Below are 12,631 nucleotides of genomic sequence, written 5' to 3' on the forward strand. Positions count from 1 at the left end.
ATATTTAATAATTAGACTGCGGATGGTCGCATTAGGTTGCGCGATGTGCTCATTTACATTACCTTAAAACAGTACATCAAGTGCTATTTTCATATATAATCAAGCAGTAGCTTAATTATTCCATTTCACCAAAACATTCAAATACACCGATTTTTTAACATTTTCCCTTCTTTAAACAATTTTTACAACGTTCTCCGAAGCCTTTGAACTAGCTAATTAGCTATTATCTACTCGACCATGTGTATTGACACATTATACTATATTGTTAGAAACGCAAAATTAAAGCGACATTTGTTTCGCTGATTAAATACCATAGCGAGTATAATATTTTGAATGTTTTATATATTTTCGCGTACTTTTGTATCCTCGGATTTTCCATAAACGCGTAACAGTTCGCAGTCGAGTTTCTACGAATTAAACACATTTTTCTACGTTTCGATCGCAATTTAAAACCCGTACCATTTCGAATCGTTCTAAAGATTCTATTATCACGCAAGTTTCAAGCAGAGCACACGGTCGTTCGTTCGTCTAAGCAAAATTCGCCCAAGTTTATTAACAATTACACGAGCTCGTTCGAGCGGAATCGCAACCACTCCCACGACAGTCCGTTGAATTTCGGGAGCGTATCCGGAAGAGAGTTAGCCGGTCGGTTATAATTCAAACCGGCGCGAAACAAAGTGGCGCGCTCGAGCCAAAATTCGAATGCCTGAGGGCAAACGACGCAACACCGTGACTCCTTTCTTGGGACAAGAATTGTCTGAACGGTGGTCGCATTGTCAGAGTGCCTTATTGTTCCACCGTACAAGACCAACAACGAATGGAACGTATTCGCATTTTGCTAACCGCCGCGCAAGACAAAAATCATTGTACACTATTGAAGCTTGCCCGAGTATCATGGGACGGTTATTGTTTCAGCCGGCAATGTTTACGCGAACGCTGATATTCAGGTTGGACAAATGAACAGCCAGATCTGGCGTAGATGTTACTTTCGTCATTAAAGGACTCTGCGGATATACGTCTTTTCCGTTGCGTATAAACAGATTCAGCCTGACGTTAAAATCTCTTGCGATGGATTTTAACGAGAGTCTTAATTCTCGTGTTATCTTCACGAGGAAGCACGAACTTCGGAGTTTTAAATATTTGACGATCTACTTAGAGGAGTCGTTATCCAATTATCGTCGCTTCGAAATCGTTCTCAAACCGGAAATAAAAAGAAGAAATTTGAAGATCACACCCAAGTGACAGAAAATCGAACTTCGTTTCATCAAAGAGATAGAAATCATTTGCCAAACTCGCAAAATGCTTTCTATCTTACCCGACACCGTTCGTGTCTCGATTCGCGGGCTTCGATTTCTCGAACAACGTGAAACATTTCGTACTGCTCTTCGTCGATTTCCAAACTTTCTAAGCGTTAATTGAAACCATTCGAATACTCTCCGTTAGCCATCGTGAAAACGGCAAAGAACGAAGTTTCTAAATTCGTAACTAGCGATACTAAGCTCCTTCCGATGCGATAATCTTCGCATACGAATCGAAGTTCGTTTGTAGTAAATAATTGATGGACGAGATTCCTCGTGGATAGTACAACTATGTTGATCTAAACTCGTTGAAGGACAAACAATTCCTGGAATTAGAATTCGTACAATAGCAACAGCATGCTATCTTCGTAAAAGATTTATACGTCTAAATGCTGCAATCTATTCGTAAGCTACTTGAAGTTGATTCGATCGGCAAGTTAATAAATTTAATAAGTTCCACCTATTCTCTGCATCCATATCGTTTTCTAGAATTTCTTCGTCGTTATTTCGTTGTTTGTTGCTCGCTGTAACGTCAGTTTTTCGCCAGCAGAGCCTCCATAAACGGCGGAAAATAGCAAGGAAGCCAAGGTGAATTCAGTGGTTTAACGAAACTAGAATAATCCATTAATTTACATAAATTTACACATAATTCTGCTATCTCCGGCCGCCCTCGTGCCTCTCCTCCGTCCACTACCTTTCGTCTTCTTCTTTCTCTCCTCTATTTTTTTTCTTTTTTCACCAGCTTTCCTCCTCTGTCCTGTTCTCTTGTACACGCGCGAAACTTTATGCAGTCGCCGTCACGGCCGACGTGCAGAAGGGGGAACTGTTAAAATTCATGATGCGGTTCCATGGTGACCGCGAGTTTTAACGTTCAGGCCGACACTGCCCGCTGGATTGCAGCCGCTGGCGACGCCATTACGCGTCATTTCCACCGACCGATGTAAGCATCAGCCCGATGGGCCCTTTGGTGTCTGCTGTTGGTCTCTGTAGGGCTCTTCTTTAAAATATTTCGTATGAAACTACTAATTTCTTTTGTGTACCGAGTATTCTCTCGTAGACGGAGCATTAATATAGTAGGTTGCAAATTCTACGCATTTTGTACTTACGATATGACCAGGTTGGGTTAATACGTCGCACATAATGTGCCATTTTATACCAAACAATTGTTATATCGACCGCTTGTTTAAGAATTATAAATCCTCATTTCCGTGGAATCGTCAGGAAGATACATACGATGTATTGAATGGATCAAGTCGATGTTAGAAGAAAATTAAGATCACAGTGTCTTCTTTTTATTTTTATTTTTTTCTTTCTTTCGAAGAAAATTATAAAAGATGAGGATCTTTTGATTCGTTAATGTACTATCTGGTTGCATAGAATTCATATTATGAAATTGGAAGGGAAGTATTTTACATAGAACAAGTTGTGACACGTGTTAGAAATTTGAACGAAACTCTGAGAGATAGCAATCGTTCTTTTTTCGTTCTTCTTTGTTAATTCGTCGGACGGAATGGAACTTGTAATTCGCTGATTACTACGAACTTTGCAACGCCGATTCGGGTGAATCGTTTACGGAAAGAATGGATTCCAAAATTCTAATTAAAGTTTGAAGGACGTGGAATCTGTCACTGTCTCTCAGCAACGATTGACACCAGTTCTATGGGAGCGTCAGATTTCGAAAGGACGTGAACGAGGGATTTGCGGGCTGGTTTTCCCAATTTAAGAGCATGTGCGATGCTCCTGCATGGTCCGTCTACACACGTGTTTAACGATTCCATGTTGAATGTTTGCAAAGTATAGGAGTAATTCGTATTTAAACACCCACCGTTTGCATATTGAAACAGATAAACCCTGTGTTGAATTACGTTGCAGGTTGTTGAGTTTATTGAAATTAGCAAAATAGTCAATTTACAATTTTTCATAAAAATTTTCTCTTACATTGATTTATTCTTAGAAAGTTATTATTTATCTTAGATTTACAATCATACATTTTTGAAGATCTAAATACACATAGACAAAGTATACGGATGAAAAATTTGTTTTTCGTTACGTGATATATTTTCTTATATATTTTTCATTTTCACTTCTTTGCCGCAACTACTGTAATTTAATCCACGATGATTCTAATCCTAATTCACTACCCAACTATTTATCATGGTTGGAGTAATATTTCTCTCACGAATGTTTGGAACAAGAGATCTTTCGTAAAAAAAAAAACTGCACGTTCTGTGCGTGACAATATTCTGACATTTTACACGGTGAAAAGCTTTGTATCAGCGTTAAAGGGGAAACCGAGAACCGTATAAGCAAAAGAATGAAAACGATTCAACGCCAAAACTCCTATTTAATAAACCTTTGATACAATAGTCCCGTTGTAGCACGCATTTCTGCCATCTCGTCTTGCTGACTTTTCTGCTTCTTCCGCTGAATTTTTTCGTTCCCCATTGGCTAGAAACTTTTTAAAAGGAAAAGAGCAAACCAACTAACGTAACGGTATGGTTGAACAAACTAGAGCGGCGGAGAACAAACGGCAAAGTAACGGTAAAAAAACAACATTAAAGTCTCTGTTGTGCAGCTGGTCTTCAAATGTATAATGATGTTGACTAGATGAGAGATTTATTGGAAAGTAAGCACAACACAGTATGGTGAAATAGTAAAAAGAGTAGTAGGAAGAGACAAATATAGACGACACGGTAATTAATTGATGAAAACTATCGAAAAATTGCACGAACGAATTAACTTTCAATAAACGATATTTTTAAGTAAGAATCGAAATTTAATATAGATTTTGTTTGATCTTCTTTTAGTAGCTTTTCGATCGAAATGTTTTTGAAATTTGAAGATACCTTAGCTAAAGTATGATTAATAAGTTCTTTCGATATTTACATTTATATGTAATATAATTCATCGAACAATAAATAGAAATTTAATTAATGAATAATTTATGCTATAGGAATTTTCATTTTCATTTCATATTATTTCCAGTTTGTTTTATTTTTAACATCTAATTACATTGTAATCTATTTCCCTATAATATATAACTTTTTATATCAGCCAGGTAGTTTTATTTAAAACGTTCATCGATATATTAACATTTTACTAGTTGGAATTCCTGAATAAATTATGCGGTACTTTATCTTCGCGTAAATAGTGATATCTTAAACATTAAATTCTTGGAGAATGCTCGTAAATTAAGCCAACCCGAGCCGGACCCTTGTTTCCCTTAAGAGCTTCGTTGCACTTCAAACACGCATTATACATTGTATAATTCAGGATCCTATAATCGCCTGTTTGAGTAGACTAAGCGATTATATCGAGCAGAAGTGAGGAAAACGTAATCGTTGATGGAAATTCTTCGAACTAAACGGAATGAGTATCTTTTAAAATATGTTCTAAATTCGATAGAACCCAGATCAATGGCCTGCATAAAAATGTGTTATATGGAAATTAAATTTTATTTTTTACTTTTTGTTTAAAAAAGATCATAATATTTATTTTTATAAAATCTCTTATATTGTTTTATATCTAAATTTATCATTCATCATATTATTATACGTCTGCATATATATGAAATATTCACGACTAACATTGATTAATAGGAAAATATATCGAAACGACAGATATTAAGAGAAAAGTCATTAGAAATTTGCGTTGAGAGGAGAGAGTTTTAATTACACGAAATGTAGAAGGAAAATTCGAACTAGGAAGGTATTAATATGCGCACAAAGAACAAACAGCTAATAAAAAACCTTAAAATATGTTTCCCTCGTATAAAGTAGTTTTTTAATTAGAAAAATTGTATAATTAATAACGCGAATAAAAATACGTCTATAAAGTTACATTCTTATGTAGATAAAATGGAATCATAGCCGCGTGGTTCATTAAACTCCGGTAAGAGAAAACTTCTCTTTTCGTGATCTTGGCAAAAATATTTCTGTAAGAACTTTCGTCTTTCGATTCATTACGAGAGATTTTCCGCGATCCTTAAGAAAATCTTTTTGATTTCTGCAACCTCCATTTCCTCGACCTTTAAATTTAGTTTTCAATTGTGCCTGCGCCTTTATCCATCACAGCTTCCTACGTCTAAGAGGAGTGTATTTAAAAGTCTAGAATAAATCCTGTTCCTTCTTACGCAATTGAACGAATATCGTTCGAGCGAAATTTTATATTAGCAGCGCCAATAAATTCTCCTGCAAATGTAACAGCAAGAAAATCGTTAGATCTGCTCAAGCGGAACGAATAAAATTCTTCGAATGAAATCGCAAGCGGCTACAAAATAACAGAAAACTGTTCCTTCCCGATATTTCCAAAACTCCATGCCACGAAGTGGTACGCTCAGCTTGCCGCGTCTCCGAATAATTTCAATTAACAAATCAACGACAATGGTGCAAAAATCGACTCTTTGCCATCTCTGGACCAATCGGTCGGAATTTCCTAGACTATTAGCGGATCGTAAATAGACGCGATTGGAATCACTAGCTTCCGGTCCGTCAGTTATTACTTCGATGAGTAACGCAAACGGAATTTCAGGAACACGGTGGCGTGTTCACTCGCTCGAGTATATCCGTATGTTAATTAGTCGAGAAACTAGTGCTGGAAGTTTGGCTCTCGGCATAGTACCGCGATGGGCGATGGAGATGATCGAGCACGATGTCTTGAGTAGATGCTGTCTGCTATCGTCTTCCGCCGGGACTCTTTGGAAGTGCGAACGTCGCGTTTTACCGGAAATGGGGGTCCAGTCTCAATGGGGAAATTCGTTGTCACGGGAAAGTAACTGCAAATGGAAGTTTTTTCACGAGGCTGGTTGAACATCGATGCCATTCGTATCGGTCGACCGGATACATTTTCGCGTTATCGCGCCAGTTGCGCGTGTCTTCTCGTTGGAACGTCGAGCCAGCGAGACGAAAACACCGCCTCTTATCGCGCTATAGGGCGTCAAACTGAGAACGTCCAGTTTGGCGTGAAGTTGCGAGTCCCAGAACGAAGAGAGAAGATCCCTATGTTTAGGCTACGTGCTCGAGAAGGAGAAGTGGTCACGAGCTTTTTAGTTGCTTGAAAATATTGGAATGAAGACCAGAGACAGAGTGCTGTTTCATACTTTGCCGCTTCTTCTTCATAAAACTTTTTTCTATCTTCGTGCGCTATATATGTAATATATAAGATGGTATGTATGTATGTATATAATAGCGGATGGTAACAGTTTCAAGTTGTTGCTCACTCCTGAGTGCTATTGGAAGAAATTGTTGCAAGAAGAAGATGAATGGCTCGCGTAGTATCCCTGTTTACGGTTCTAGCTACTTTCGCGAGTGCAACGACACACGTGCAACGATTGCACTTGCTTTCAGATGGAAATGTGTATTTTCATTTTTTTTCTATGTAGAGGAAATGACGAGCCCTTTTTGGCGGATTTTGTCAAAGGGTACAGAAGCAAATTGATCAAAAAGTAATTCATTTTCGAAATATTTTAATCTTGATTGTTTCAAACATTTATCTTTTTACAAATTCTCTCTTGAATTGTGTCTGAGGAAAGAAGGCTGATTTGTAACAGCTACGCGTACAATCTCCTGCATATACTCTGATGAGAAAGAGTTTATAAAGTGATTGGAAATAAGTACTCGTGTAGTAGACTGTAAACGAAGAAATGCTTTTAAACAATTTTGATACTTTTGACTGAAACTAATTTTAAACTATCTTCTAATTAAGAATTTTGTTTCTAAGATCTGAACAGAGTTAATAATATAAAAATCACCGTATTACGAGTGTAAAGAGACAGTTGGAACTCTCGAACAGTTTGCTATAAGATGAAGTTAAGAAGTACGTAATTGATGAAAATCGCATGTTAACTTCAGAACGAATACATCTTCGTACGCAAATGTGACATAAAATTTTAATAAAGAAAAATGAAACACAGAGTATGAGAGGATACGGGCACATGAAACGAGTAAAATTCCTATATTTAGAGGAAAGAATGTTCCTTGGTGCGCCTGTCAAGACCTAACCCAGCCTTGTCAAGACGAGCAACCTGACAAGTGTAATAAGGCATTGGATGGGAACCAAGAACGTTTCAATGATTCTTTTTGTCTTCCTTGCCCGAAGCATAAAGTACAGAAACTCGTTCTTCCTATATAATGCGGAAATTTAACTTGAAGTCTTGACTTCTTCCCTTTTTTTCTCTCTCTGCCTCTCTCTCTCCCTTCCTCTTCAAGCGATACAGTGACAGATACGCTTAAGCTCTCTTCCGTCTTACGTCTGCAGAAACGGTTCTTGTAAAACGATGGCATATTATCTGGAAAATGTCTGTTCATATTCTGTACCGATTTAAATTGCTGAAACTTCATTTGGAAGAAGCTGAACTTAAGTAGGTAGCGTTGCTTCTTCGAAACAGAATAATTTTGTGCAGTTTCGTATCGATGAATTTTATTTTGCACAATAAAAACAAGATATGGTATTTATTTTAACCCCTTAACTTACACCTACGGGCATAGCGCGTAGTACGATGATCGGGCCAAACGTAAATATCATGGGCATAGCCCGTAGTACGTACTACACAAGTCGTGCGAATGCTCGAAGGCTGCGCGAGCTTGTTTACGTTTTCGGCCCAAAATTCTCGAACGTAAATCGTAGGTTAAGGGATTGATATCTAGTAATAAAATTAATTGTCTATTTTCTTAATAATAAATCATATTTATTGAAGTAATTACTTTAAGAAAATCTCTACACCTTCTCTTTTGTATATCCGTGGCCCGGAGACCGCTGTTACGAAGAGAATAGAATTTAGTGAAACAGAAAATTCGAAATAAGAAGAGATCCGTATTATTGTAGCGTTGAATATAAATTTTGTTTTGGATTACAAGGTCTAGAAACAAAAGAGCTGTAAGTAGATTTCTATTGCTGTTTCTTGTAGCCTTCAGCTAGAACTACAAGGTTAACTTTTTGGTAATGTCCTTTGTTATAAATATATGAACGTGCTGCTTATCATAGCACTTCTTTCTATTGTATTGTAACACTGTAAGAACGAGGATCTGGATCAGCATACACTATACTTATACTTATACCTTTACTTATTTCAATGTATTTTTCTATTACATATTCATCCATTCGTTCCTCTATCAGTCAACACCTCAACAATATTAATTATATCATTATACGAATTTGCATAAAAATCCATGGTCTACCGATAAACCAAAATGAAACATCTTGCCGAGAAGGTATTTAAATTACTTTACCGAAAACTATTTATCACCATTACTGGTATATCAAGAGGAGCACCGAGGTAATTACAACGCAATGTGAAATTCTGACGTGGGCAAAGATCGCCAGTTCGATTGCTTCGAATTCCACTTGTGACGAAGTAATGCTAGTCACCTTCGATTACACAAGTCACATCGAGAGAATAGTAATTAAGGAAATGACTGTGGGGACTTGGACTAAACAACGCTCGACTGTCAGCCACTGGTATCAGAATGATCGATTTCTATCGTATAAACGTGACCCACTTACCAGCAGCCCTTTAAACTCTCCCTTCCTCCAACTCCCTTAACATTCCTCAACGTCCACGAATATTTCTAATCCCCGAACGCGAAATTCCTCCCATTGGATACGCTTTCCCATTCCACGCTTGACCATTCCGACCGGTAACATTTCACCTTCAAACGCAGACCTTTCAAACGCTTCATCCTCGCCTTCAATGCTAAACTGCAAATAGAAAACGCGCCTATGGATTACGTACTGTAAGGACCCTCCTCGACCTAATTCTTATTTAAACTCTGTCAAAATTATCCTACGTATCGTCGTCACGTATTCTTCGTTAGAGCAGATCCTGTAGTTCGATTTCCATTGGCATTGAGGGATCTGAAACGTTCAACCAGTCCTATGCACTCGAGGAATTAATTGTGTATGTAGGCTGCACCGCGTTTGCATATTTTTATGGAAATTTCAATGGAATTTTATTTAATCGAATTTCGTTTATTGAAATGACATTTCAGTGGATTAAAGTAACTCTCGTTGTCAGTAGCTGAATCCGCTTATTTGAAGGTGAATTAAATGACCGTCATTTGGGCGAGAAAGCAAAGGTAGAAGGGAAACTTGATCAACTTTTATTCCATTTAATTACCATGGGTACAGGTAAATGGAATGTTACTGAATCGACAACCTTCTAACGCAATAAATACTACCTTTGGCATTGTGGATTGAGAATTATGAAATGTGAAATTAAGAGACTGAAATTTCCAATTCGTAAAGTTCAAATTACTTAGTATAAAACTATAAAATTGTGAACTTGCAAGTACGAAACTATAAACTCGAATACCTTGTCAAATTAAACTCCGGACCTCCTGCTGGATCGAAACGTCTCAAACATCCGGCTTTATAGTAATAATTATATTAAACGTTGAAGTTTCTTTTCCCATTTCCAGCTGGAACTTATATTTTCTAATAAATAATTGAACTTAACCCATGTAAACATCGTCCATAAATTTCACAAAATCTCCAAGATGGTAACGATCAATCACGGGAATGATTTACGGAAAGGATCGATATTTAAAGAACGTTTCGCAGGAATACTCAGCATTCTGGCAATGCTCGTTGTTCGACACCGGGGATGCAACGAATAAAAAGCAAACGAAACGTCGTGCCGCGCTACAGCGGAGAGGGTGGTTTAATCCGGCTGCAGAAATCTATTTGCGGATAAATCGGAACGCCTGTATTTATGGGGGTTCAGTCATGCGCCGATATAACCCACCCCGGTGATCGCTAAAATCTCATTTGTCTGTGCTAAAAATCAATTAATTACCCTGAATTAACGAGTTTTCAATTTTTCATTCGGCGCTGTATTCGTCTTATTCGTCACGATCTTTGGACTTCGTAAGAGAGAACGAGAAGTAGAAGCGATTCTAAAGTTCTATGTGCTGTTTCTCACAGGTTCAAAGCCAAATGGATTTTTTACGACCAGTTAGGTGAATCCCTATATCTGAACGAAATGTTTGCGGTCCATAGTAAATCGTCGACCCTCGAAGTCTCGAGATAAGGATGCGGCTAACAGTTTCCTCCCGCTTTCAGCAGTGTGGGTGTTCGGTTGTTTGTATCGAACGTGGCCATTTTTTGGCTTTTATATCGGTATTAGTAAAAAAATGGCTCGTAAGATTATTTTTCTTGTTAATAGTTTCTTACGACGAACGTTGAAATATCTGTGAAATATTTTCTGTATTCTTTGCGAACGTTACAACTGTCAGAATTTTGACTAGGATTGTGAACATTTTTATATATATTTTAGTACATACATTGGACCTATATCAGTGCCGTTTTGCGGAATACAATTTGAGGAATTTGTGTTTGCAACACGTAATTTGATCATTTAAGTGTAAAATTTAGACACAGAATTTGGTATTAGGATTGATAACAAATTGTTCGAGATCAATTACCGAGTGCAATTAATCAGAATCAATAATTGATAACGCAGAAATATCAATTAGTGTTAATGATCGCTGCTAAAATTCCCAATGCAAAACCACAGAATTATTTAGTTTTACTACTATGTGTTATCCCGTGTTAATGAATGTAAACTGATACTTAATTGGATTTGGACAAATTGCAATCAACCGTAACAATTAGGGGAGAAAACAGTTGAATAATGTCCATCGATTTGTATTTAAATTATAAAATTGACAGCTAATAGAGTGATCGAACGATCTATCTGAAACTGTTACTCTATAATCTGTTTTATTTTCTTTTTCCAGGTAAGATGCGATAAACTTCTTACAACTAGCTGTGGTGAGGAAAAATGGAAGATAAAAAATAAACGGGGCTATTCCAAATTTATGCTAGGAATAGGTGAGTTTACACTTATAATGGAACAAGAATTTTCATATGTGCATTTTCTTTTTTATTTTTCATAAAGAACAACAAAAGTGTCTTGACATTTTTTCACGACATGTACGCACAAATAAATATGATATAATGTTCTCCAAATTGCGAACTTCGATTAAGAAATAATTCGAGAGAGATATATTCGAATAATTAGAAATTTAATTAACATTCCAATTGAAAGAGGAAACGTGAAAAATCGCGTACATTGTAATTACATAGGTTTTCATTATTACCACCCGCCCCTCAAATCTCACACGTTTCGAACATGCTCCTTACCTTGCTCAAATCGAAATCGAACGATTTATAAAGTGCAACAGTTGTTTGGCTTGACATTCTGGCTCTGTTCTGATTCTTAAAATTGCGTAAATCCAAGAGCTTATCTCTTATACTGCAATCTAGAAAGAAACGCAGAAAAAGAAGAGGAAAAGGAGGAGAGAGAAAAGAAAGAAGCTTGAAAAAAAAAGCGGAACAAAAAGGTAGGGCATAAAAGGAAAATAGTACGGCGAGAGAAAAGGGGGCATTCATCATTTTCAAGCGGCTATATGGAACATCGTGCGTTCCTTAAATCGCGGACCAGCGTTATGGAACTTTCCTTGTTAGTGACCGGTCGTGGGACGGAAAAAAGAGCGCATTAATTAAAGAGCCGGCATTATGAATAATAGCAGTAATAAAAGGCGCGAAGAACGTTACGTTGAAGTCTTTCTACGTGACCAAGCTTAGACGGTCTTATTAAATTAAATGAAAATCGTTCTTATCCGAGCCAGGTAACGCTCTATCTAAACGGTATTGCGAATCTTTATGTGGTTTATGTTTCCACCGGACGAAGATTATTTTTGTATCGTTAACAGATCAGAATTGTCGAGTCGGATGTAACATTCGGGCAAATTTGGAACTTCGATGAATAAGAAATAGATCTGGAATAAAATTTCTTCAACAGGAAATATTATGACGGATCGTGACGGAAGCTCATACAGCATGTATTGCAATGAATTTGAAAATAGCCAATGAATGAATAGAGAAAGAGCTAGTTCATTGAGTCGGAAGATAGTCTGTAAAAATCTATACAAGCGTGCTTGGTCAAACGACAAAATTAACTCGAGAAATGAATTCTTTAGATTTATCGAAATGTTGTTTGGCGTAAATGAGAATTCGCTTATGCATGAAATGTATAACAACTACCGAAAAATTATTGAAACAATGATTCGAATGATCGTGAATACCTTCGTAATTAATTCCTATCGATATACCACGCGATTTTGAAATACGTAAATTGCGTATTATGTATGCGGGTATACGGAAATTACATTAGAGAACGAACATTTTGCTATCGTATCCTTTTAAAAGTTCCATAGCGAACAGCGAGTAAACGAAGTATGAATTTTCTTCGTGCACGATAGAAATGTAACTGTTTTTATAAACAAGATTTTCATCTAGCTAGAGAAAATAATTCATTGGCATTCGTTCCCTCT

General features: G+C 37.0%; 2 protein-coding genes across 3 annotated transcripts in view; one reads left to right on the forward strand and one right to left on the reverse strand.

Moving 5' to 3' along the window:
• Positions 1-10,156, reverse strand: part of LOC126917035 (hemicentin-1) — a 644,265-nt gene extending 634,109 nt beyond the window's left edge. The window contains exon 1 of the mRNA XM_050723406.1: positions 10,147-10,156. The gene's annotated coding sequence lies outside the window, so the exon portion shown is untranslated. The remainder of the gene's footprint in view (positions 1-10,146) is intronic.
• LOC126917081 (uncharacterized) overlaps positions 1-12,631 on the forward strand; it is a 524,956-nt gene that overhangs the window by 126,502 nt on the left and 385,823 nt on the right. The gene's annotated exons all lie outside the window — the stretch shown is intronic.

The sequence above is a fragment of the Bombus affinis genome, chromosome 6 (assembly GCF_024516045.1).
Source record: "Bombus affinis isolate iyBomAffi1 chromosome 6, iyBomAffi1.2, whole genome shotgun sequence".
In the NCBI taxonomy this organism is placed as follows: Eukaryota; Metazoa; Arthropoda; class Insecta; order Hymenoptera; family Apidae; genus Bombus; species Bombus affinis.